This window comes from Muntiacus reevesi, chromosome 12 (genome assembly GCF_963930625.1).
Source record: "Muntiacus reevesi chromosome 12, mMunRee1.1, whole genome shotgun sequence".
NCBI lineage: Eukaryota > Metazoa > Chordata > Mammalia > Artiodactyla > Cervidae > Muntiacus > Muntiacus reevesi.
In genome coordinates, this window is record NC_089260.1 from 58,122,757 (window position 1) to 58,145,804 (window position 23,048).

The following is a 23,048-nucleotide window of genomic DNA, read 5'->3' on the forward strand; positions in this document are numbered from 1 at the left end:
TAGGCGTTCAAATGAACTTATACAGAGATATTCAGTTTACATATTACTAAATAACAAACTACTTCCATGTGGATGTTCGTAACATCCATAGAAGCCCCAAATTGGAAACAACCCAAATACTCTTCACATAGTACATGGTCAAAAAGCTGGTGCAAGTGAATCATGAAATACTACTCAGAAATGAAGAGGGGTAAACACCTAACATGAGCAGCGACCTGGGCAGAGCTCAATATTATGCTGAATGGAAAAGCAAACATTTCAGAAGATCACAGACTACACAATCTTATTAATATAACATTCTCAAAAAAGACAAAATTCTAGAGCTGGAGCATGGATGAGTGTCTCCAGGGGAGTGGGGAGTGGTCACAGTGTTAAGAGTTAGATGAGAAATCTCTATTGCAGAGATTAAAAAGAAGTATGCCTTGATTGTGATGATGGTGATGCAAATCAACACACGGGGTATATTATATAGAACTACACACACACACAAATGAGTTCAGATGAGAACGGATGAACAAACTATGGCTGTTGGTGTTCCCTGCACACTCATCGCTAGCTGCTCCTCTACCTTTTCCACAGACTGGCTAATACAACATATTCTTGGAATAGAAGATCTTACTGTGGATGTGACTGCCAATGATGCCGTGAGGTTTTATCCCCAGACCATTGATAATAAACACTATTCAGCAGATACCAATCTGTGTGTGGGACCACACAAATTTTTCATCACCACAGAGATTGCAGTCTGTCTGAGCATCTGTGGTTTACTTCAACAGCACACAAAAATCTGGTCTTGATAGTGTTTCCTCCTGGCTTCCACTGGCAGCATAGTGGTTACCTGAGGTGATGATCTCGGTTTGCAACAGAGTGTCTGAAAATGGTGTAAACTGACAGGAAGCTCAAGTTGTCAAACATGACTTTGAATCGGTAGAACTTAGCCTGGAAAAGTTGCCTGAGGAATATGAGTTCCAAGAAGCTACAGGAGTAAAGCAAATTGTTCAAGCCTTGATTGCCAATGTCTGGTAGTGGTGAAGAACAAGAGAAACCAAGGCTTTAGCATTCTAAGCTCTTTGGCTGGAGCAAATCATAGCACTGGATCAACAGAAAACTGCCACTCAGAGCATCCCATCTGCCAGCAACTAGAGGACTGAAACCCTCTTGGATCATCAAGGTGGTCCATCTAACGTAAGACTGAAGGCAGGAGGAGAAGGGGGCAGCAGAGGATGAGATGGTTAGATGGCATCACCACCTCGATGGACATGAGTTTGAGCAAGCCCCAGGAGTTGGCGGTGGACAGGGAAGCCTGGCGTGCTCCTGTTCACGAGATGGCAAAGAGTCAGACAAGACTGAGCAACTGAACAACAAAGGAATTCCTTATACAGGCCATTGAAACTGATCATATCCTGAGATTTTTGCATTAGTATTACTGTGGAGAAACTTGTATTTCTTAGAGTTTGTTACCTGAGATGGCAGAGCTCCGTTGTCACAATTCATACCCTCAAAACAAGGGGAAATTCCTCTTCTGTCTCTGAATACCAGACATCTCTGCCAAAATAGCGACACTAAGGAGCAGACTTGGTGGGAAAGCATGCAAACATGAGGCTGCAGATGCCTCGGTACCTGTGTTACTTCCAGGGCTGGAGGGGTCAGCTCCAGGGGAATCTATCACCAAAGGGAAACTTTCCAGAGGAAGAGTGAGAAATACAACAAATGAAACTCTTAGTTCTGCTTTTCTAGGCACTCCGTAGTGCACGTCATGAGTCTTCACTCTGCCATGGCTCTCAGCTGGCTCAGGGCTCACAGGCTGAGAACTGCTGCTGGCCTGGTGTGGGTATGGACCCCAAGGTCGCCTAGGGAAACAAGACTCAGACCCATCTGTGCGATACCATCTAAGCACCAAAAAACCTGCGACAAAAGGAATGGAATATTCCAGTTTCCAGAGGGAGGATTTCAGTAAGTGGAACATTCAGGAAGAACCTCTCCAAGGAACACTGGAGGCTATCTTCTTTGATAACTTTTTTTTCTTTTTAAACCATTCTGAAGGTCTTTGAGACTGTAGTTTAGCTGCATTCCAGCAGTGTCTCTTTGAGGTTGAACATTGGCCATTTACAGGGAATGTTAGGGATATCAGCTCTGGGGTTGCAAAACCAAAGGTGGAATATGTTTTTCTTAAAATATGAAAGGTTTCAGAAAATACACTAGGTCATGTGGTTAGGGAAAACAGACTAGAAAAAGCTGTGAACTTGATCTTGTGGGTTTAACAAAGCCGGGTGATTAAAATCTGATTCATTTATTTTTAAAAAATGAGCTGTAAATAAGATTTATAATCTGTTTGACAGTATTGTGGCAATATCAACGTCTGGTCATGGTACAGTACTATAAGGATCTAAGATGTTACCCCTAGGGGAAGCTGGGGGAAGTCTTCACAAGAAATATCTCTGCTGTTTCCTTTGTGTCTGTAATTATTTAAAAATAAATAAGAAGTTAAAAAGGTGATTATTCAAACACAGCATTGCTACCCTAGCAGCGTCTCCAATGGACATTCAATCTCACCTGCTTGAGATTTTAAGACTTAACATCTTTTCTAGCTTCTCATCATCCTGGGTTGCTCATTTACTCTGAAGGATGGTTCCGGGAGGAGCCATAAACAGTGTTTGATCTTCCTTTACCATCTCTGGAGCATCATCACTGATTAAACCATAATTGATTGTTCTATGTTGACTAAACCACGAGCCAAATTTGAACCTTTTTGCAAATTTCCGGAATGTTCTGAGGGTCAGCTTCCTAAGCTGCTGATCAGTGACTGTATCTCCAGCTCTATCTTCCAGGGACATCATGACTCCAGGTACTCTTGCGTTGCCTCATTAGACTCTGGCCTCCTTGAGGTCAGAGACGACACTTGATCCTTAAAAGGATCTACCCTGTACCATTCTGCATGCTCAGGTGGCCTGAAAATACTTGGGCAAACATGAACTGGTGAGTTATGAGCTGTATGTGCGTCTACTCATCAGTATTCTGACCACTTGACATGAAATTTAGATTTTGGCAATGCCAATCAAGCAAGCTTTGAGCACAGATTATTTCTAACAAAGTATTATTTTCTACAAAGTACATTCAACTTTCCTTATGAAAGACTCAAAAATTTTAAATGATCAGAATATTGTATCTTCAACATGAATATTGTTCTATAATTCCAAATATTGCAGAAATTTAAGAAGCTTTCAGATTTTTCACTTTATCAGTTAGTTATAAATGAAAACATTTACTGGTTTATCAGGGCTAGTTGATATACTCCTCCCATTCACTAAAATTCAACCCACCTTGAACTGTCCTTCAAAATATCCTAGAAAATGACAAAACCACTGGTATTACATAAACATATATTGCCTTAACAATCCAATAAACAGATCTAATAATGTTCTATCATGTCCTGATTCAGTATCATTCTGCTAAGCATTTATTGCTAATTCACTTTATAACAGGCTTTATTAAAAGTCATTAAAACCTGCAGCTGCATCCCTAATTATTTCCTAAATATAAAGACTGCTTTTATAAATGATCTTCTTGTTCAAAACACTGCCATACAGCTCACAAACTCTTTGTTGGGAGCCAGAGAGCTTTTTATTCTTTACGAAAAGAGATGCTAAGTAATTCATCAGATGCCAAACACTTTTTTTTTTTTTTTTTTTTTGGTCACATTTCGGCTTTGTTCCAAGTGGTCAACTTCTATGTTCATTAAGAATAGGTATATTGATAACATAGTCTCAGATCCATGCCCAGGACTTCTACCCACTGGTGTTTCATCCAATCTCTTAATGTGTATCCTTGATAAACTTGAAAAAGCTCAGCGATTTGGCAAAGCTAAGCACACTGAAGTGTAGCTCACATGCAAATATTCTGGAGACACACGTGGAAGGAAGAGAGTGCATTTCATTTGGAGTTTGGTTAATTCTGCTCAGGAGAAAATAGCCTAGTGGGGGATTTATATACTTGTAAAAATAATGTAAATGATTTCTGTTGCTGATATTCAGATGCTCAGTTGTGTCCAACTCTTTGTGACCCCATGGACTGTAACCTGTCAGGTTCCTCTGTCCATGGAATTCTCTAGGCAAGAATACTGGAGTGGGTACCCATTTCCTTCCCCAGGGGATCTCCCCAACCCAGGGATTGAACCCAGGTCTCCCACACTTGGAGACAAGTTCTTTACCATCTGAGCCTCCTGGGAAGCCCAAATTATTTCTAGCCTCCATTTAACTGATTATTTTATGATTTACTACTGTTATACATAACCAAAAAAAGAAAACTTCAGAAAAATTAAGTATGAATATGATTTAAAGAAATTTCATTTACACTGGGGAAAAAACACACTGAATTCTATGGAATAGAATTGCTTATTTCTCAAAACAGTTTTATACATTCATAAGCATGACAATGTATCAACACCCATCAATACTGTTGACAGTTGCCTGAAAAATGTAGGACACCTGTGATTTAGTGGGTAGGACAGTATGTAATTTGTATGCATATACTGCCCAGAATATGACCTAGAGGTACAAGGACAAAGGCTCCCAAAGGATATTTCAGGTGGAATAGTGACAGAACACAAGAGTAAACAGCCAAGCAGAATCACTGCAACTACTAAGAAACACCAGAAGTGTTCTCACCACAGAGCTGTGTTGACCACATCTACACTGAGGTCATTGAATTTAATAACTGGCAGAAAGTAATTACTCCATTAATCAAAAAGACAAGGACAAAAATAGCCATTGGTCACTACATTAATACTAGAGTAGTTGTTGTCGTTCAGTCACTAAGTCGTGTCCGATTCTTTGCAACACCATGAACTGCAGCACATCAGGCTTCCCTGTCCTTCACTGTCTCCCAGAGTATGCTCAAGCTCCTGTCCATCGTGTCGGTGATGCTATCTAACCATCTCATCCTCTGTCTCCCTTTTCTCCTCCTGCCCTCAATCTTTCCCAGCAACAAGGTCTTTTCCAATGAGTTGGCTCTTTGTATCAGGTAGCCAAAGTATTGGAGCTTCAGCAGCAGTCCTTCCAATGAATATTCAGGGTTGATTTCCTTTAGGATTGACTGGTTTGATCTCTCTGCTGCCCAAGGGATTCTCAAGAGTCTTCCCTAGTACCACGGTTCGAAAGCATCAGTTCTTCCATGCTCAGCTTTCCTTATGGTCCAACTCTCACATCCAAACATGACTACTGGAAAAGCCATAGTTTTGACTATATAGATATTTGTCAGCAAAATGATGTCTCTGCTTTTTAATACGCTGTCTAGGTTTGTCATACTTCTCCTTCCAAGGAGCAAGCATCTTTTAATTTCACAAATGCAGAGTAGCTGATTACTTCACAAAGAACACATCTTTACAAATCTATAATCAGATAACTTCCTGTAACTGTGAGTGATTGACTTGTCGATGGTTGCCAAGGACACAGACAATGGCACAGAGATACCATGCAGATAGAACTTGACAGCATGACTGCATTTCTCAAGGGCGGGGTACCCCTTTGCATTGCCCTGCTCCCCTGTCCACATCTCCTAACCTCTGGGGGCCGGCCTTGCACAGACTCACTGACTCAACTCCCATGTAGATGCAAATGTGACTTGTTGAGTCAAAGCCGCTCCCGTGGATGTACCAAACCACTGACTGCATCAGTGATGAGGGCATGCCCCCCACTGGTGGCACATCCTCTCCTGCACATTATTGGGGGCCTTTTAGGCTCTGCAAGGTAACTGGCTAAATGGCACACTGTTGGCTTAGAAAACTTAGTTGGCCACCAGAAACTAAATAATTTATTATACCAAGATACAGTCAGCAAGTTATCTGGAGAATCTGAGAGGCTGGAGAAAGGAATTTGAAAATCAGACAAAAACAAATTTCTGTTTGCCTGGCCTGGCTTGAAAATTCTAGTCATTCCCATGGAAGTTATTCAGCTCATGAGACAGAAAAAGCATTGAGGACACTTAGATTGATCTGAAGAACACTGCACTTATTTTTACCCTCAGAAATTTCTTTTAGCAAAATATGGAAGTTTTACATAAGATCTAATATCAATGAGATATAAAAATTATATAATTAAAAGACATTTTATTATTATTGAGGATCAATTGCAGCCTTTCAAGTAAAATCAACAACAGGTTACATATCACCAGTGGAAGAAAGTTAATCTTCCAGTGACAAAAATGAGTAACTATTTGAATGTTTGATATATTTAACACGATCACTTAAAACGAATATACAATTTACTGGAACGAATAAGAGTTTAAATAGGTCTCTTCCCAACTATTATCTGTATTTCTTTTATATTTACTATGTAAAATATGATATTTTGGGCTTCCCTGGGGGCTCAGACAGTAAGGAATCGGCCTGCAATTTGGGAGACCTGGGTTCAATCCCCGGCTCGGGAAGATCCCCTGGAGAAGGTAATGGCAACCCACTCTGGTATTCTTGCCTGGAGAATTCCATGGACAGAGGAGTCTGGCAGGTTCCCGTCCATGGGGTCACAAAGAGTCAGACATGACTGAGCAACATTCACTTTCACTTTCACTTTTTCTTTCATTTTCTCAAACAGGTAATATATCTTCAGGTTTCCCTGGTGGCTTACATGATGAAGAATATGCCTGCAATGCTGAATAGCCAGGTTTGATCCCTGGGTGGGGAAGATTTCCTGGAGAAGGGAAGGGCAACACACTCCAGTATTCGTGCCTGGAGAATTCCATGAACAGAGGAGCTTGGTGGGCTATAGTTCATGGGGTCACAAAAAATTGGACAAGACTGAGAGACTAAGGCTATATTTTCATGGCTTCAGCAATCATTTCCATTTTGCCAGCTCTGAGCTGGACATGTCAGGTTGCACCTCCTTCTGAAACCAAAGGTTCCTCCCTGCCATTTGGACCTTGTACCTGTTCCCCACTCACTGGACATGTCCCGAGTCAGGTCTGACACCTTTCCTTCTAAAGATGGGCGTTTTATGCCCAAGTGCATTTGTATTTATCCAGCCCATGGCAGGTACCAAGCACATATCTTAGCCTGATTCATTTTCTGTGTGGCAGTTCATCACCCATCAGCTTACCATCCAGTCTCAACTGACTCACTGCTCACCTGCACCTCATGAGGTCAAGTTCTCATCACCTCAAACCTGAATCGCTGCAGCAGAATCAACCCTGGTCCTTTCTGACTCACCAACGCTTCTAAAATATGACATGCAACATACGAGCATAACATCCACAACCCTCTTATTTGTACAAGATTGTGGAAGTGAAAGTGTTAGTTGCTCAGTCATGTCTGATTCTTTTCAAACCCAAGAACTGTAGCCTGCCAGACTTCCCTGTCCATGGGATTTTTTCAGGCAAGAATACTAGAGTGGGTAGCCATTCCCTCCTCCACTGAGTAAGATTAAGGTCAAGATAATCTGCAAGACCTTCCAAATCCTTGAGAATCTAAACCCTTCCAGTTCCTTAGACAGCAAAAGCAAAAGTTAGTAAAATACAATTGCTCGGTTTGTTTGTTTATAATCATAATTTGAAGCAAGTGACGCATGTAATCAGTGGGACAAAAGATATTTCTTCTTTCCAAACCACCTACAAAATATGGAAAATATGAAATATTGACACAAATCTTAATTTTGATTCAATATATGGAGACTCGTTTAACTTCCCTGGACTTCACTGTCTCATTTGCAAACCAGGAATCAGAATGTTTGCCTCAGTCCTGCTGTGAAATTCATAGGTAAGATGCCTTAGAGAGGGAATTTCACAAAACTGCTGAAGCCACAGAAGTGCTGAGTCTCTCTGAGGATGGGAATTCAAGGGGGTTGGGTCACCTGGAATGCAGTCATATGGCCCACAAAAACCTCATATAACAGTGAAATAGTCTACCTTTAGGACTTCCCAGAAATTTACCACCATGGAAACAAAATATGAAATGGAAAATAAAAACACATTGCTTCGGTGGATAGTAGGTAAGTTTCATTTTTCAGTAATCACTTAAAAGGATTTGTAAATAGAGAAAAAGGATGGACTTGGAAAGAAAAATGAACAGCCTGTGTGTTTGTGAATGTAATGAATTAGATGAACTACCCTCATCTTACTTACCTGAGCTCTAAAGGTCCTGACCACGTAACTACTTGCTTATATGAGCTGTAATCAGAGGTCTATTCAGGCAATTAAATTAATCTACTCTTAGGAGATTTATTTCTTCAAGATTAAAATCAGACCAGAGAAACAAAAGATAAATAGTTGAGCTAAACTGGTATAGGCTTACCACTTGATAAATGAGGATATATTATATAAAACTGCAAGAAAAAATATAGAAAAAAAAAGCTCTTCAGCCAGAAGTACTATTATCCACATTGGTCTCTGGCTCTGTTTGTGTGTCCTCTGGATATTAGTCATTTCTGAGTAACAAACTGAAAGGACGCCCACAAAGCTGGGATGTCTTAATTACATCGAGGCCACATGATGAACATTTCATCTTGTTAATAAAACGTTCTGCAAAAACAAGCTTTTAGAGAGACAACAGCCTATGAGCCCACCTTCCTGAGCATTCTATCAACAGTAGATATAGAAACTGACCTAGAAACCTTTGGTAAATTCTTCATGACACTGCAGTGGACAGTTGCTATTCTTTCCACCTTATAATATAACCTCTCCCCTTTTCTTGAAAACTGCATCAAAACTTGTATTGGAGGCAGCTCTGCATTTAACAGACCATAGTAATAGCTGGTACTCTGTTTTTCTCTTGGTCTTACAGTTCCCCAAGGTTTTCACCTGGTTACAGCTGCTATTGGGGGCTTCCCTCTAGGTTCAGCTGGTAAAGAATCTGCCTGCAATGTGGGAGACCTGGGTTTGATCCCGGGGACAGGAAGATCCCCTGGAGAAGGAAACGGCAACCCACTCCAGTACTCTTACCTCGAGAATTCCATGGACAGAGGAGCAGAACAGGCTGCAGTCCATGGAATCACAAAGAGTCCGACACGACTGTGCAACTAACTTTCACTTTTCACAGCTGCTATTGCAGGTATCAGAGGACAAAGAAGAGGAAGAGTTGCCAGAAGAGACACATCATGGAACATTGTTGATCTGGCTTCATTCCTGCCTGTTCTTGGGACTCTTTTCCCACAATATTTTGACCAAAGAAATGGAGTGGTTATTTCTTCTCAGCCACTCCTCATTTTTAGAGATATATTTTCTTGTAAACTTCTAAAAGATATTATGATGAAGTTTTATTTTGCCAAGTCCTGATTCATTCTCCCACTTTTAGAAAGAGACAGAAAGGACTGGAAAAAGACTGACGAAATATGTCAGTTTTGGTTTTTAACAAATGGTACTGAAATCAGAGTAGTCATGGTCTGCGGCTCTGTGCCGAGTCCAACTTGCAGTCCATTTTATTCCAATTAAATCAGGCAAAAACCAAGAGATTTCACCCCAAATCTGGTTCTGGATCAAATGACATTATTCTAATGACTTTTCACCCATTGCTTTTTTCCTCTTTTTTTTTCCTCTACTATTTACTTTTTCTTTTTTGGTAAATGATAACAAATCAAACCAAAAACTTAACGTCATTGTATCACTGACTAGACAGTTATATAATTTTCCATTTCCAGTTCAGTCAAATAGTTCAACCAGCAGACTATATGGAAACTGACTATGACACCAATGGTAGTTTAGATTTCTCAAACTTACTCTTGATGTATTTTTAGTGATACTCTGGAGAAGGAAATGGCAACCCACTCCAGTACTCTTGCCTGGAAAATCCCATGGATGGAGGAGCCTGGTAGGCTACAGCCCATGGGGTCGCAAAGGGTCGGACACAACTGAGCGACTTTACTTCACTAGAAATCTATACAGACCAAATGCTTATCGATTACATTTTTAAAAAATTATAGCCACTTTTAAAACTCCAACTGATGAAAGAAAATAAATCATGAAATGTTACTTAACTGGAGATTTCCTGAGACGCCTATGAATAGAATCTAGAATAAACCAAGACCACGGCATTTCCAGGGTTGCCCATGGACAAGTCCCACGCTGTCTACCCTCCACTCCATCTTTACTAGTCGGTGAAGCAAGACAAATTGCTTTCTGGATGTATTATCAGATGATGAGTTTTTAAAGACCACTTAATCCTATGAGCTTTCTTATTGGTATAACTAATGGTAAACATTACTTCTCCTTTACAGACCAGAAAACTATGACAAAAAATGCAGCGGTGGATTCATTTCAGGTCAAAATTAAAGTACAGTTGACTCTTGAAAAACATGGGTTTGAACTGCATGGGTCCACTTATACCCAGATTTTTTTAAATAAGTATATTTAAATTTTTTGAGATTGGTGATGATCTGAAGAAATGCATAGCCAAAAAAAAATCTAAAATAATAAGAAAACCTTAGGCACATCATAAATGCATAAAATATACAACATACAGAGTCACTGGATCATTTATATTATTGTAAGGATTCTGGTCAAGAGTAGGCAATTAGCAGTCAGTTTGCATGCACGTTGTGCTCAGTCATGTCTAACACTTTTGTGACCCTATGGACTGCCAGGGTCCTCTGTACATGAGATTTCCCAGGTGAGAATTCGGTAATGGGTTGCCACTTCCTCCTTCAGGGAATCTTCCAGACCCAGGGATAAAAACCAGGTCTCCTGCACTGGCAGGTGGATTATTTATCCCTGAGCCACCTGGGAAAGCTATTGGGAGGAGTCAAAAGTTACATATGAACTTTTGACTACACGGGAAGTTAGAGCCCCTTACCTCTGCATTGCTTAAGGGTCAAGGGTAATTAAAATGAACTTGGGTGTCACGTTGACCTAGTCTTGCCTATTTGGTTTAACTCATGATGTCAATTTCTATTTTTAAATGAAGTCTTCCCTGCATTAAAATATTTTTTCCATTGAGAGATATAAGAAAATTGATGCTGAATTCCCGGGGAAATATTATATTCCCTATATTTAAGCTCTTAAAATGCAAGAAGCATGTTGCCATAGAGTAATCAGAAGGGACTTTTTTGATGAGTGAAGGAATGATTGCTATAAGATATGACATAATAATTCAAAGATATAGCACTTAAGTTTCCAAAATACTCTCAAGAGCATCATATTGAGACTTTCCAATAATCCAGCATATGCATCTCTTCATTTATTCCACAAATACTTAGATGTCAACCATATGTAGAGGACTGCATCTTAATTGGTAGATAAAGTACCCCGTGTTAGGTAGAAAAAGTTGAATAGTGGGTTGAGTGGCTTGCCCAAGATCTTATGACTAGCATTTCAAGAATCCCCATGTCCTGACTGTCAAACAAGTCTTGTTCTGCTACATGATGATGCATAACATATTTCATGCTGCAGGATGCTGTCTCTTTCCATGCGTGCCATGCACAACTCATTCTGCCAAGCTAAACAGGAAGAAAATACAAAATGAGAGGTCTCTCCATTTGTGTGCCAGTCTATGACTCACTGAAGGTGAAATAACTATAGACATAATTTCTGGCTTAGGATTCACTTTTCTTCAGTGGCTTTTGCCTTCTTAATAGAATTAGATGAATAACCAGGATCCTTGCCTAGAATCTTTTAATTGGTATGAAAATAACAATCAATTATTGAGGGACTTCTTAAATTCCAAAATAATCATTTCTTCTTTTACATTTTTTGTAAACATGTATATAACTTGGTTCAAACCCAAGCAAGCAATTCCAAAGGCAAACTGGACCTTCCAATCTAATAGGATCTAATGGTCAGTAATCACACTAGATTATCCAATTAATAATTAGATGGTCTAAATAATAATACAGACTGATAAATGTTTCTATAATATTTGTAAAATATAAAGGTTCAAGCCAGAACTCTCTGTCCCACTCTCATGCAGATCATTTCTTGTTAAAAGAAGAAAAGTAACTGACCAGGTTCCAGAACTCATTTCAAATTATCCTGCAGTTCTATATACACTTTCCATTGTCCTCTTTATGCAATCCTACTTCACTTTTCTCCTCTGAGTCTCAAGTAGAAGCAACACAAAAACACTGACTCCCCACCAACAGAACTCCTTCCTCTGAGAAGGGATGTTGGATACTGTGTCTGATACTTCTCAAACTTCATGCATCCTTTTTTGGTAACAGACCAAAAAAAATATCAGGAAAAAGAGCTATTTTAATAGGACATGGATGTCCTAGAATTAAGTATTGATTTCTCTTTAGAGACAAGGGATTCTGTGCAAAAAGTGGTATGGTTGCATTAGCCCACCCACTCCTTTTGTGGAGTCCGGGAGACTGGGGGCAGTTAGAGATTATAATTTTTATAGGCACTAAATTGGTTTACAAAATGCTGTCTCAACGCAATGACATTTCCCCAAAGATAAGGAGAGCTTCCAGGCAGCTTGCCTGGGCTTGGAACGGTGAATCAGTTATTTATCTCTGTGATTAAATCTCTAAAGGGATGAGCCCAGGGTAACTTTTACTTTGTGCTGTTTCTGTCACACATGGAGAAAGCCTGCCCCCTCTGCCACTGAGAAGGTAACTGCGGCCACGTGCCCACAGGCCTGCTTCCATCTTATGCTCTGCTGACCACGCAGCCTGTCTGTGCTATTAACTGACAACCACACTCAGAGTCTAGCAACAGGCTGCAACTCTCTTAAAACATGATTAATCAGTATAAGTGGCAATTTCACATTCACATCTTCCAGACTAGGGGAAAAAAACAAACACACAAAAGCAGGTTTGTCAGGGGCACACCGCAGGTCTCCTGGCACGGATTCCAAATCAATAGTGCATTTTTTCCTCCTGAGATTGCCGTTTCTGACCCATATAGGGCAATAGAGCCCCCAAGGAGCTCCATGACGCCGACACCACTCTCCGTTTCTGCTAAGCAAGCAGGTTTGTGGTAAGTGGCAAATGACAGTTAAGAACAATTTGTCCCCGGAGTGCAGTTTCTGCTCTCAGTCAACGCAAAACAAGGGCCTTTCAGCACACTGGCCAGTGCCATCTTAACTGCCTCCAAGGATTCGAGTGAAGAAATTGAAAAACAGGGCAGTTATGGAGATGTATTTTATGATTGATTATAGATGCCCTATGAAATTAAAAGGAGAACCTGAAGAACTGTGCTTTTTCAAAAGGGCCAACTCTCCCCACATGGCTGGTCGTGCTCACAGTATCACATGTGTTCACAGGGTTGTCAGAGTCAGTCCTGCCAAGCCCTGCACCCCACTAACTGGATATGTTTGGTGGAACCCACCGAACCCTTAGCAAAATGGCAGGTGTGGGCTATAAATCTGTGTCTTTACCCTGCGAAGCCCTTTTCTTAAAGCAGAATGCTCATCAAGGTCACTGTGAATGATTGCAGTTCTAAAGCTACAAAAGTAAGAGTCAACAGAAAATAGATTTCATAAACACTTTAATATGGTTCATCCAAAAACTCTTGCCTCCCCCCCCGCCCCACCACTTTGTGGATTTCAGTGACAAATGCATTTTCATGGGACTAAGAATGCTTTGGAAACCTGTTCTCCTAAAAAGGCACACTACAGCTTCTCATTTTCTGCCTTCTGGCAGATCTGGTTTGAGCAAGCAGTCTTCAGAAGGCTAGAAAGACAACACTGCATAAAAATGTGTGTATTTCTGTAGGTTAAGATCCACAAGTGTAGGTACACTCATGATTGGGGTAGAGAGAGGGACCAGGTGTACAGTTTGGCACATTATATTCATATAAAATATAATAGACCAGATGGTGAAACCATCACTACTAGTAACTTTTTCAGTCTTGCATACTATGTAATACAAACAGGATCGCTTTAAACTACATGCATAACACAAAGAGAAAAAGAAACTTAAAAAGTGCCACATTGTATTCTTTTGGGGGAAAACACAGACACAGACTCAAAAAGATACTAGATCATCAATAAAAATATCTAACTAAAATTTTACTGTATTTATATAGGCTTACACACACACACACATATTTTTTAATATTCTTGTCACATAAAAGACTTCAGATAAGTAAAACATCCAACTACTTTACTAGGCAAGATTTTCTCAAAGATAATTACGCAGGAACAACCATTTAAAAATCAAACTGTTTATCATCTTAATCCACAAGGAAAAAATAATACTATTTTAATCTTTCTGTTAAAATCTTGCGGGGAGGGGGGGGGTCACTTGAGTTACAAACAAACAGTAATAATAGTATTATCACTTACCGGCGGAGTAAAGGAATTAGAATCTTGCAGTTTCTCTAATGCCAGGTTGTGAGTAGGTCTAGAAGCTCCTCTCGCAAAGCTATTTCCAAAACAGGTGCAGCCCGCTTGGGAGCATCCTGTTTATTTGGAGCAGCGCGGGCCTCCTCTGAGCGCTCGGACCCCGTCTGCAGAGCCCATGGTTCTCAGAGGCCGGACAACTTCGGCCTCTCTGGGCTGCCGGTGCTCCTCCGGCCCCTGTCGACAATTATCCTGGAAGTTGCTGCCGAGTTTAATCTGTGGATCAGGTGAGATTCTCTGAGCCCTGCGCGGGGGTCGCAGCAGGCAGGAAGATCCCTTTCGGTCTATCACGGCCGGCCAGGGGGGCGCCGGGGCATCGGAGACGAAGCCCCTTAGCTGCGCCGAGCTGGGAGCCGGGCTGCCCTCGGCGACGACGGCGGCAGCGAGGACCGTGTCGGCGCAGTGGGGTCCCGGCGGTGGCCCGGTCCAAAGACGCTGTCCATCCCCACCGGTGCTGAAGTGCGGGCCCGAACCCCAGGCCCGGCCCCGCGCCGCACTTTTCCCCACCGGCGAACGCGATCGGTTAGCTGTTCTTCCAGGCTCGCCTCCCCCGGCGCTTCTTACGCGGCAGGGCTAACCGGCTTTCCAAGATAACGGTCTCATGCTTGTCTGGGGGCACTGCTTCCGGACAGCATCTGCCGTTGAAGGCAGAAATCCGTGGGAAATCAGTTGTGAGCCGCTCCTGACTTTTCAGTGGCCGCGAACGAGTTTCCTGATGCTAGAAATGAACGGGAGCGCACGCACACGCGCGCGCACACGCGCGCACGAGAGAGGGAGGGGGAAGAGAGAATAAATATAGATTATGTACCGTGGAAAATCCAGCGCTTCTGTGGGTCCCTAATTACATAAGATGGAAAGGGCTATTTCAGAAGACTCCGCAATCTCCATCACCAATGGGGCGGGGGGGGGGGCGCATTTGGATTCTGAGAAGCGCCTTGTGAAATTCCCAGGTTAGACACAGCACTGAGACCCTCCGAGCAGAAACGACAGGTTCAATGAAAACAGAAAATAAAAAAAGAAAAAGAAAGAAAAGGCCCCGCTACCTTGTAAAGCGTTGCTGAACTGGCTGGAAATCCTTGCCGAGCCTCTGGGAGGGGGTCGGGCGGGACGCGGACGCGTGAGCGCGGGCTCCGAGCCGGGGAGGCAGCGGTGCGCGCCGGGCGCAGGCTCCTTCCCCGAGGCCGGGTTGGCGCGCGTCCGCAGCCCCGGGCCCTGCAGGGCAGCGGGGGAGGCGGTCTCTCAAGGACCGAACGGGGGACGAAAAAGTCAGCGGGAAAGATCGGCCGTCCCCGCCCTTCTAATGCCTGAACGCAGCGCAGCCCGCCGGTCCCGGCTCGGGTTTCCGCTTTTTAGCCTGCTTCTGCTCGCTGCCCCCAGGCCTCTCCGGCCCCTCATCCCCGCGGCGCGCAGACCCCACCTCTGCCCGCGGCACCGGCTCTCACAGCCGCCGACCCCCGCACCAAGAGGGGCGGCGCGGGGGTCCCCGGGACGGCCACTGAGGGCTCTGCCGCCCACATTCGGCACCTGGTGCGGACGCGCGTGGGGTGAGGCAGGGGACCGAAATTTACTACGTTGGAACTGCTAGAGAGCTGATCAGAATTACACCCAAGGACCCATAGAAAATGTAGCTGGGGTGGGGGTCGTACCACGGCGCACTTCTCCAGGCACTGAGATTACGAGTGTCATTTTCCGCGCCCGGAGATTATTGGAGACCTGGGAGGGAACTCAAGAGGGAAGGACCGGGTGTTGGGTGAGGGCGCTGGAGATAAACGCGAATTTCCCGACGCGGGTCCCAGGCCCTCCTAGCGGCCGGGCGTTCAGAGTCCTCGTGCCCGGATGCGGACAACAGAGGGAGTCGTGGGCGCACCGCGGTCCTCCACGCCGGCTCAGGGTATCCGAGTCAAGGGACTGGCGCCGCGCGTCCAGAGGGCTCCCCCAGGACCTGGGGCTGGGGGACCGCGTGGGAGGCGGCAGCCAGTGCGCCTCCGGTTGGTTCCTTCGAGACTAAACTAGACTGGACCGGGGATCACCTGGGATGGAAATCAGACAGGCTCGTTATTCACCCCGGGAAGTCCACGGTTTCCTTAGACTTTGAGCCACCTCTCCGCCGCCTGGGCTCCAGCGGAATCCCGCGGGGGGGCGTGGGGCGGTGGGGCTGGAGGCGCGCGCAGGGGAGGCAGGTTGAGGGGGGCGCGGGGGCGGGCCAGGGTTCGACTCACTGCAGGCCTCCAGTGCCCGCTGAGCTGCGCTGGGGAACCTGCTCGTTCGCGGGGAAGGGGCGCGTCGCCCGCCCTCTATCGGGCCTTGGACCAGGGGCGCTGGTGACTGGGGCGCCGGTGGCAGGTGCGGGGGGAGCCCTCACACCGCGTCAGATGAAGCCGTCTGGCCTCCACTAGACCCGCAAAGCTACTCAGAACGTTGTTACTTGGCGCGAATGTGGAAGCGTGTGTTTTGCTTTAGGGTCCGTGTGGAAGTAGACGGATTGCTGGGGATCTTGGTAAATGAAGTTTCTCTTTTCCTTGGACAGATGTAGACACACACGTGTCTCTGGTGTCTGCAGAGACACGTCGTGTCATCCCCACTGACAAGCTTCACAAAGTGCGGGTTTTGTGAGAGGACACACACACCGCTTCCAGGTTTGGGGAGCTCGGACTGTGCTCCCCAGGTGGGTGAGGCCGCTTTTCTCCCCAGAATTTAACCCGCTTGATGCGATTGATGGTGTCTGTTATCTTCTCCCGACAAGTAGAAACAAGGATCATTGCAGAAATTTAATACATAAGATAAAAGAACCGTATTTAAATGAGACGCAGGGCATAAAGATGTGACTAATTAAATCATATGCTGTTGATTATTCAGACCTGGAGGGAGAGATTCCCTTTGTGGGGTTGGTTGACGGGGACTCAAAGTCTCTCAGTCTTCTTCCCTCCGTCTGTCTCTGCCAGGAAGAGAAAAAAGAAACTGTTGATTAATTTGAACTGTCAGTCCCAGTAAGATCAGGTTAGTTTGATGTCTTTTTTTTTTTTTTTGGAAGGAGAAGCAATATTTACTCCAAATTTTCCTCATCAAGTTGTGTAACCAGTTATGGAAATTAGCATGATGAAAATTAAATGCAGTCTAACATCTGATGCTCCAAATGAATATAAATAAAGTACACAAACCAGGGGACAGATAAACTGAGATGAACATGAACTATTTAAAGAAAAGTTCCTTAAGGTTCATTTTAAATGTTAAATTTTGTTATTATTTTTTGTTGTTGTTGTTATTATTTTTATAATATAAGCATAGTAAAATGTGAATGTAAATCATCAAAGCAATACAATCTAGGGAGCATAATTTTCACAAGAAAATTTTGTACCCTAGTATGTTACTGTGAAATTGAAACTAGGTTCTTCAGTTTCACTGTTTACAAAACTAGGATACAATGGCCACCTACTCAGCCCACCCTTCACAGGGTAGGATTCTTAGAACACTGTATTAGTTTGTGAAACATTTTGGAAACAGTTCTTTGGAAGAGGGAGTTTGAAATGCATATCAAAACCTCTATATGCTGTGATATAAAGTAATAGTCATTGTATATGAAACTCAGACACTGGCTGAGTTGAGCCATTTTGACTCCATAAAATGTCTGCTAACCTCACTGAATTACCATATGCAAATAATGTGTGTAAAACTTCATATATCCTAATATGTTTCTGTAAAAATAGATTATGTTTTCATCTGTGGAATATCCCTTGGTCACTATTTCTACACCTCAGTTTCAAGAATGGATAGGTAAATTTAGGGTTTCTGTTTTTGGTTAAAATATTTTTCTTGATTGCTTCACTTTGTGTCTCCTGTTAGAAAGATAGGGTTACATGAATTCAATACTCACATCTGAATCCTTCTCACTTCATGGTTTCAACATGCCCAGTATGATTTCAAGCTGATTTTCTTTATTGTGTTCAAGTGCAACTAAATATTAATACTTAACTATTACCAAGTATTTCTGAATTGGAACGGTGATCCTATTTATTTACTTCTGTGGGTTTTCTAATGAAATGTTGCTGAGTGTACACTGTTTTGCCCTTTTTCATTTAAGACCCCTCCCTCAAGACATACCTTTACTTAGCCAAGGTGTTCTAGGCTGCTGAGTCATCACCGGATAAGTCTAGAGGACTTCCATTACAAACTGAAACTATGATGGAACAATCAGATCAGACATACAAACATGGAGTCAGGTGGTCATGGAGGATCTGGGCCCAGACTTGGTCCTACTTCCACCAAGGACTTGAACTTTTTCTGAGCTGCGCCGGGTGTAAGGACACCACCAGATGTACTCAGAACAGCAACTGACAGCCGCAGCCTTATGGTCTCAAGGTGACCTCTGGCTGTGAAGCCTTTCAGACCCCAGGCATTTTTGCTTGACAAACAGCCTACTCCTCGCCAGCCCCAATTATAACTCTTGAAAAAAAACTCATGGAACCAAGAGTAACCTTGCATTTTTTTTATTTTTCCTTTATAAGCCTCCCCCATTTTGAAGTCAGGGGAACACAGTTCAAGTGCTTCATGAGTCTGTGTCTCCTGGGCTTCAGTCCTAACAAATAAACACCTTTTATTTCAATTGGATCTCCATTGCTCAGATCTTGGTTAACAGCTTCATGTGCATTTCCCTCTGTGATAGTTGAGCTCAGCTGTCTCCAGCTACAGAAAAAAGGTGAATGCATTAAATAACTTCAGAATTCTACTCACCTCAGATTAATTGAAGTGCAAACATCCATTGGTTAGCTTAATGTGGTTTTTGTTTCAGTGTGGTGGGGGTGGGGGGCTATGGAATGCGTGTCACAAGAGAGGTCAGAAAAACTCAGGAAATTAATTGGAACTGCCTGGGAGGGAGATTTCATTTTAGACAGTGTAGGTTGAGCACTGAGCTTTTTATTTTTTATCTTTCTTTTTAAAACAGGAAGTTCAGTCTGACTTGCTACAGAAGGAATGCTACTTTCTGCTATGTGGGTAAGATACTAGACTATGTGGGTAAGATACTAGACTGTTTTGAGTCTACTTCATTTCAAAATGGAAATAATGCAACCTACTTAGTAGCCTTGGTAGATAGCCTGTGGTTGGGGCTCCAGGTATGGTGCATGCTCCCCACACCCCTTGGACAGACAGAAACAGTGCCTGGGAGGACTTTCTTGTTCATTCACATCAAGTAGGGGACACAGCTTTATTCAAAGTGCATCCATGTAAATAGAACTGTTACAAGGATGTAGAGATCCCAGGGCAGGTTTTCAGTGCTATGGAAATCACCCACAGGTTATCAGGTCCTCCATGGTGGCAAGTTCCTAACTGCTGACAAAAAATGAAACCATGTTAAAGGGCCTACTCCTGATTAAGCTTGTTTATAACAGCAAATATTTTTACACTGGCCAGTGATATACATTCTTTCTAATAAGCATGCATACATGGAGAGCAGCCCTGCTCTCTGGGCAGTGGAGGGGGGTGGGAGTAGGGGGGAGCTCGTGATGGCCCAGGAGAAACTGACAAGGGCACCACTAATGGCATAACTGGGCTCCCCTGATGGCTGGAATGGTGGAGGATCTGCCTGCAATGCAGGAGATGCAGAAGACATGGCTTCAATCCCTGGGCCAGGAAGATCTAGAGAAGGAAACGGCAACTCACTCCAGTATTCCTGTCTGGGAAATCCAGGGGCAGAGGATCCTGGCTATATAGTCCATGGAGTTGCAGAGTTGAACGTTGACTGAGCACCCACACACACTTGTGCTTTAGACAAGTAATTTTCTTAAAAAAAAAAAAAAAGTGTGTGTATATGATGGTGCTTGCCTGTGTCTGTATGTCTATGTATGTAGATAAAAATAAATAAATGTGACATTGACATCTCTATCTGGTGCCCAGTCATTTACAAAAAAATGTCTTGGAAATGTTATCTAGAGAGTCTCATTTACAACTTTTCTTCTTTCTCCTTTCCTTATACTGCCTTCTTTTGGGACCCATCTGATTAGACTCCTCTGTCAAGGTCACCAATGCTTGCTTTATTTCCAATCCATCAGTCACCACTCTGCCTTCACTGTGTTCAGCTCTCTTACCAGACTCCAGACCATGCTTCCACCCATTTGGTGACTCTGTCCCTGAAACTCAATACCCCCAGTTGCTGTGAAGTTGTTCACACAGGTGGCTGTTCTTCCTCGGTCTTTACTGCTGGTACCTTCATGCTCAAAGCCCTTCACTTTGGAAAGTCACATGACTTAGTTCTTGGGTCTTGACTCTTCTGACTCTGCCATCTCTGCTTAAGTGATCTCATCCAGTCTCAAATGCCACCACTTTTAATATCATTTATATGTCATTGACTCTTAAATCCATCCACTGAGCTCCAAATATACAGAGATTCGAGTTGCATATTTGAGATCTCTGCTTGAATGCTTCTAGACATCTCAAACATGACCTGCCTGAATCAGCATGGAGTCACCACCCCAGAAAAGCTGTTTCTCTGACCAGTCTTCATGGAGTAAATGCACCCTCCACCCCCACACTCAGATAAAGCTCACAGTCAACAACCCTTGTCTCAGTGTTTGTCCTCCCTCCCCCACCATGTCCAAGCAATCAGCAAGGACTTTTGCTTTTGTTCCTAAAATATTTCCAATCCACCCCCTTCCTCTAAGATAACTTTTTGCTCTGGCTCAAGGTGCTATAATTTCTTATCTATCCGAAGACCATAGTTCACTCATTGATCTCAGGGTGACCACTGTTCCCTGGGACTCCTCTGCACAGCAGCAGGAATGAATTTTTGATGACGTGAATCCTTCCATGTCATGCCTGTGCTCAGACCCTCCCAGGGTTTCCCAGTGCCCTGGGGACAATACCTGGCTTTGGCAGCCTGACGTGGCTCTCATCAACCATTGTCTTCTCCTGGTCAACTTCATCCCAAGTCCTCATATTGACCAAGCGCAATTCTGTGGGAAATACACCGCCCAACCTGAGATACAACTCGCCCACCCACCCCCCTGCCCCAGATCTTGACAAGCCTGGCTCCTTCTCCATCAGGTCTCTGCTCAGAGGTCACATGATCAAAAAGGCCTCCATTGACCAGCCAGTTCAAGCTGTCCCCATAGTCTCTTTGAACATCCATCAAGGTGTTTTAACGTCTATAACAAGTACTGCTCTGGGAACATATTAGTGTTTTTTTTTCATATTGATTCTCCTTTCCTGCTATAACCTGGACAGCAGGAAAGCAAAACCTTGGTGCCTTCTGAGTCCCCTCCGTGAAGAACAGTGTCCAGCACACAGCAGGTGTTCCGTAAACAGTAATTGATTAACAACAGAAACTCTGTGATAATTGCTAAGAGTACAAAATTAAACAAAATGATGTCTTTGTTCTTCAGAACTGCAAAATATTTGTTATTTACAGGAATAAGAACTTTAACACCGTGGTTACATTTTTTTAATAACAATAGCTTTTTAAAAAATATGCTCATTTATTTTGAAGCTATCAAAGGTGTATTTTCAAGGTTTAATAAGGATTTATTTTTAGAGAGATTTCACCTCAAATGCTTCCATAATTAAAATCTTCAACTAATTAGCTAGATGGATATTCATGTTTAAAATTACCAAAATTATTCATTGTCTGAAAAAACAAAAGTAAGGACATAGGCAGAGAGTTTATTTTCAACCTCCCCCTAATTCCCTTTGATCTGCATTTGTTATGCTTTCATTATTTTTGCTTCTGTATAAAGAATAGTTATGCAATTATTTTTATTTATAAATGCATCTACTATTATAACAACAAGTATAATGACTATGGAAAAACTGGGAAAGAATGAAGAAAACAGCCTGGCACATCCTTACCAATTACATCACAGTTTTAATATATTTTCTCCTAAACATGTTTCAATGTATCATCTCAACCCCTATTAAAGTATCACAGCTTACTTCCAATTGTTACTAATACTCAGTTTGTAAGATTTTAATATGTAATAAAATATGTAAGATTTTATCATGTTGTTATAAGATCTTTGCCCTCACTTTTAAAGGCTACATATTATGTGGAAGTAACATAATTGGTCATATCTTTATTCTAGGACATAGACCACATTTTCAGATTTTTATATTATTTATATGAAGAGTTTCGTAAATATACCTTCCCTATTATTTGCATGATTTTGTGGATGGGAGAGCCAAAGAAATATAAATACTGGTTTAAAGTAGTTGCTTGTTTTATGGTTCATAGTATATGCCGTGTGTGTGTGTGTGTGTGTGTGTGAGAGAGAGAGAGAGAGAGAGAGAGAGAGAGAGAGACAGAATGTAAGAGAGGAAGTCTCCTGCCTCACTGGGGACATTACTGACCGTGAACCTCATGGACGTGATTTAATAAATGCTGCTTTGCTCTTTTTCTCTCCAGGACCCACTGCATACAAAGTGAGATGAAGTCTGATTTCAAGTCCTTGAGACTCTCTGTGGGCTTATATTTGTTTGCTTGCTCTTTCCACATCTTAATATGTATTATCACATCACACACCTCTTGTGATGTTAAATTTTCAGCCATTCACGAGGATAACCATCTGTCTTGTCAAAGTCTACTCCCAGTCCCCCAAAAGCGAGTTCTGTAAATGCTAGGACACACCAAAAAAAAAAAGTCAAATCACCCCCAAAATGCCATTTGAGTGAGGTGAAAGCACATTGCTAGCCACGCTTCTCTGGGTGATGAGCATGGAATGTCTTTGCAGTTCTCTCCCCAGTTCCTCCATGGAAAGTTCAGATCTCTTTTATTTTAAGTAAGATCATTCCAAACATAAACACA

At 42.7% G+C, this 23,048-nt stretch overlaps 1 pseudogene; it reads left to right on the forward strand.

The window, feature by feature from the left end:
- The first annotated feature begins 521 nt into the window (after window positions 1–521).
- On the forward strand, window positions 522–1,227 carry LOC136144736 (alpha- and gamma-adaptin-binding protein p34 pseudogene; annotated as a pseudogene).
- The last annotated feature ends 21,821 nt before the right edge of the window (window positions 1,228–23,048 follow it).